The sequence below is a fragment of the Chinchilla lanigera genome, unplaced genomic scaffold (genome assembly GCF_000276665.1).
Source record: "Chinchilla lanigera isolate Chin_1 unplaced genomic scaffold, ChiLan1.0 scaffold00050, whole genome shotgun sequence".
Classification (NCBI taxonomy): domain Eukaryota; kingdom Metazoa; phylum Chordata; class Mammalia; order Rodentia; family Chinchillidae; genus Chinchilla; species Chinchilla lanigera.
Genome location: NW_004955451.1, coordinates 16,354,734 through 16,359,497, shown reverse-complemented (window position 1 = coordinate 16,359,497; position 4,764 = coordinate 16,354,734).

Here is a 4,764-nt window from a genome sequence, read left to right as displayed (position 1 = left end):
GTACATAGTGAACTCAAGGGCAACCTGTACTACACAGTGAGACCTGGGCTTGAGCTCATGATCCTTCCGCCTCAGCTTCCTGAGTGCTGGTATCACAGGTGTGCACCACCACGCCTGGCCCATTTGGAGATGCGATCTTCTGAGCCCACTTGTGTGTGAGACTCATCTTTCACTGTTGAAAGCGGAGGACTTTGGCCAGCGTGAGGAGGGAAGTTGACGTTGGACAGCTGCCGAGTTGCTCTTTGGACTCAGAACAGTGCATGAGGCGGGGTAGAGCGGGAATCCGGGGCTGTCCGGGACTTTTGCCCCAGGAACCGAGAGCCTGATAGCCTGCCCCCCGGAAGTGCTGGCAGAAATGGAACTCAGCTCTGGGGCTCTCACTTTCAAATTTTATATGCCTGGCCGAGAGACCTGGGTGAGGCCAGCCTGGACTAGTGTTTGCCGTGCATTGATGACCTGTGGCCAGGGGACAGGTCACAGCACACCCGAGGTGGAAGGTCCATGGCAGGAGGGAGGAGCAAGTCCCGGGAAAGGGGCCCTGGAGCCAGGCAGGACACCAGGACAGAGCTACCCCAACAGCAGTGCCCGTTAGGCCAGGTGCAACAGGCCTGGGATCCCTGTACTCAGGAAGCTGAGGCAGGAGCATTTCAAGTTGGAGTCCAGCCTGGGAAATTTAATGACATCCTACCTCAAAATAAAAAATGAAATTTAGCCGGACGTGGTGGCGCACACCTGTAATCCCAGCACTTGGGAGGCTGAGGCAGGAGGATCGCTGTGAGTTGGAGGCCAGCCTGGGCTACAAAGTGAGCTCAAGGCCAGCCTGAACTACATAGCGAGACCCTGTCTCAAAAAAAAGAAAAAAAAAAATTTAAAAAGAACTGGGGTTGTAGCTCAGTGATCTGGCTCTGGGTTCCATCCCCAGTACCAAAAAGAACTGAGGGCAGGAGAACCCTATTTTAGGGGACGGCGGCAGGGACAAGGTGGCGCGCACAGCACACAGGGGGGCGATCAGAAAGGAGGAGGGCGTGGGTGGATGTCCCCCACCGGGTGGCCAGTCGCTTGGCAAGAGAGGGTGCGGGGCCGCAGAATCCGAGTGAGCAGACAAGAAGCCAACACTTCTCTGTCAAGTTGTGACAAGCAGCCACCACAGCTCAGGGGACGTGCCCCAGCGCCCATTCCTGGAACTGACGCCTCCCCAGGCGTGGCCACTCCACGCTTTATGGGAATTTGGGAGCAACTCAGTTTCGCTTGTGTAAGTGGCGATCCACCCACTTTTCCTGAGATCCAGCCGCGAAACCCACAACTACCTGGTACCGAGGGCTGGAGGCGGCCAGGGTTAATCCAGGGCGGGGCTCCCGAGTCCCCCTGTCCTAGAAGGGGAACTGAGGCCCAGAGAGGGCAAGCAGCCAGCCTGAGCCCGAGTCACCCTGCGGGGCGAGTGGGGAGCACTTGCTCCAAGTGTGAGCGAATCTCCAGCCCGAGGGCTCCTGCAAGCTAAGCAAGGCAGAGTCATGTTCTCTGTTTGTGCACAAGCGCGCCTGGGCTCACAGGGGTCAAAGGACGAGCCTGTGGCTGCATAGCGGCGCAGTCTCTGTCAGGACTGAAATGCGTCAACTTTCCAGTCTGTGCACCTGCTTCGGTCGTTTTTTGTTGTTGTTGTTTGTTTGTGGTACCGGGAATCGAACTCACCCCCTTGTGCTTGCCAGGCAGGCGCTGTGCCGCTGAGCTACATCCGCAGTCAGTGCACCTGCTTCGGTCCACCCCTGCAGTGGTGGGGTGGGGAGGATGTCTTGGGGAGAAGAGGAGGAGGATGAACAGCGCCAGATTCCACAGCAAAGCCAGGTAGATGGTTGGGTGCACGCCTGTCATCTCAGCACTTGGGAGGCTGAGGCAGGTGGATCCCTGTGAGTCCAAGGCCAGCCTGGGCTACCTAATGAGACCTTGCCTAAAAAACAAACAAACAAGACAAAACAAAAGTAGAGATCTAGACGAACAGGTTGAGAGAGCAACGTCAGCTGTGTGGGGTTAGCCCAAGCTTCCTGGAATAGAGAGGGTGGCTGCGGGTAGAAGGGAGGCCTGGCAGGAAGAGCAGGAGCAGCGTGCAAAGGCCCTGCACGGGGCAGGCTGGGTGGGATCCTTGCGCAGTAGGGCCTGGCTGGCTGTGAAGCCCTGCGAGGACTGGAAGGGGAGATGCGGACGATGCTGTGAGCCCCAAAGGGACTTGGACTCTGGACAGGGAGGAGCGCCTTCCGGAGGAGCAGGGGCGCTCACCTCAGGCCCCCGAGTTCAGGCCGCTTCGCCGCATGGGCAGCCCTGTGTGAGGCCAGCTGTGCTGAGCCCGTGAGGTCCTCTCTCCCCACAGAAGTTGCTTCTTTTTTCTCTCTCATTTTTTCCTTCCCTCTTTCCTTTCTTTTTTTTTTTCCTGGAGACAGGGTCTTGCTATGCAGCCCAGGCTGGCCTTGAACTCCCAGTGATCCTCCTGCCTCAGCCTCCTGTGTGCTGGGATTACAGGGTGCCCTCAGCCACCATGCCTCCTCCTTGAGGTGGGGTTTTACTGCTAATTCCTCTAGGCAGAAGGGAGTGAAGAAGAAGTTTCTAGAACTTTACAAAGTCAGATTGATTTCTGTTCCGGATGTAGCCTAGCGCTCCTGTGCCTCTCGGAGGTGACACGGAGAACTCCTGTGACCTAGTGCTGTGTAACCAGCCCCCTCCCTACGCTGTGCGCGTCAATTTGACTGGCTTGGAGGCGCCTGCAGGGATCAGAAATGCTGTTTCGGGGGTGAGGGGTGGGCCACGGGGGTGCCCTGGGGATGGTGTCTGGTCCCTGGCCCTCCCGCTTTGGCTGTTCCCCTGCCCTCCGGCCGCCATGTTTCTGTCTGGGAGCAGTGCCATGGCCTGGCCCCCCGGAACCATGATCCCGGGCCCACCTGTCCTCCACGAAGTCTCAGGGAGTGGGTGTTTTGTCCCAGCTGTGGGAAAGTGGCTCACGCAGTGGCACAAAACAAGGACGGTGTATTTTGCTCGTGAACTTGTAATCTGGGTGGGCTGAGGTCCACTCTCCTCACCTGCATCAGGGCGGCCCACAAACCAGTGGAAGCTGGTGAACATGCAGGTGACGCCAGTTACCCCCTGGCCTCGGGACCATTGGCTGGAAGACCCCCCCCAGGGCCTCTGGCAGCGCTTGGGCTTCCTCACTCTATGGCTGGCCTCCTGGGTCAGTGCCAGAGAGAAAGAGTCGAGGGGAAGCAAAAGCCGTTTATACCTTCACCTCAGCGTCCCCAAGCCTCATTGCCACACTTCCTGTCCGCTAGGAGTTCATATTTAGTGCAGTGGTTGCAGACCGCTTCTCCACAGGAGGGCTGTCAGAGAGTTGGACACGTTTATAAACCATCTGCAGAAGCACCGGGTGTCTGAACTCTTTTATTTTTATGGCACTGGGGATGTACACTAGGGAGCACTGCACCCTAGATTTTGCAAGTCTGAGTCACAGTCCTGCTTAGTTACCCGGGCTGGCTGATTGCAGGTGACCCTCCTGCCTCAGCATCCCGAGTAGCTGGGATTTCAGGCAGGCACCACCATACTCAGCTGTACCCCGTGTTTCTCTCTTGACGAGTGGGGACAGGAGCCTTTCTCCTCAGGGGCCCCAGGGTGGTTAGGCCCAGAGAGTCAGTGGAGGAAGGACCAGTGTGTGGACCGGAGCTTGAATCCTGGCTTTGCCATGTACCCTCTCGGTTCCTGGGGAAGGCGCTGGGCTCACGGGGCTCCTTCCCCTCTTCCTTGTGTGGTATGCACTCGCAGGCCGTGACGATCCCACTCACTGTAGAGAGCCGGGGTGCGGATGAAGCATTTCACCCTTCCTGTGATGCCCTCAAGTCCCTGGGTCTCCTCCGTGAGCTGACGTCCCCTCCTGCTCCTGGGAGATGAGCTGCGTTTCCGGACTGGTCAGGGTTAGGGTAGCGACGAGACACAGTGTGCAGTGGGAGTGTTTGCTACTTCACATATGATTATTATTTTTTGTTTGTTTGTTTTTCCCGGTACCGGGAATCGAACTCATGACCTTGCGCTTGCCAGGCAGGCGCTGTGCCGCTGAGCTAAATCCCCAGCCCCTCACATATGATTATTAAAACACATTCCCCTATTTGTTTATTTATTTGTGCTTTTTTGAGACATGGTCTCGCTGTGCAGTCCAGGCTGGCCTTGAGCTCACTTTGTAGCTCAGGCTGGTCTCGAACTCACAATGATCCTCCTGCCTCAGCCTCCCGAGCGCTGGGATCACAGGCGTGCACCACCATGCCCGGCAGTCATTGATTTTCTCACCAGAAGTTAGTAAGAACAGCGATATCTAGGAAGGGCTGAAGGCGGAAGAGGCTGCAATTTCAACCTTCAACCTTTATGCATTGTTGGAGCTTTTTTCTTTTTTTAAACTGTGAACACGTATTCGTTTCATTGACAAAATTGTCACCATGGCTTTTCTGTGTGATGAGATCCCGAGGCCTTTTCCTCTTTGCAGGGCTTGGGGGCGCCGACGCCTGTGACCCCAGAACTGTGAGAGGCCGAGGCAGGAGGAGGGTGAGTTTGCGCCCAGCCTGGGCACTTTGGCAGAGAAAGACGGGGGCTGTCGCTCGGCGCTGCGGCCGCGGATTCAGTGTGTGTGTGTGTGCGCGCGCGCAGTAATACTCCTACACCGAGTGGATGACGGGGCAAGCAGCCAGCGGGCGACCCGCGCGCGGTCGCGGTCACGGGCGTCCCCCCCAGCGCCCGGCT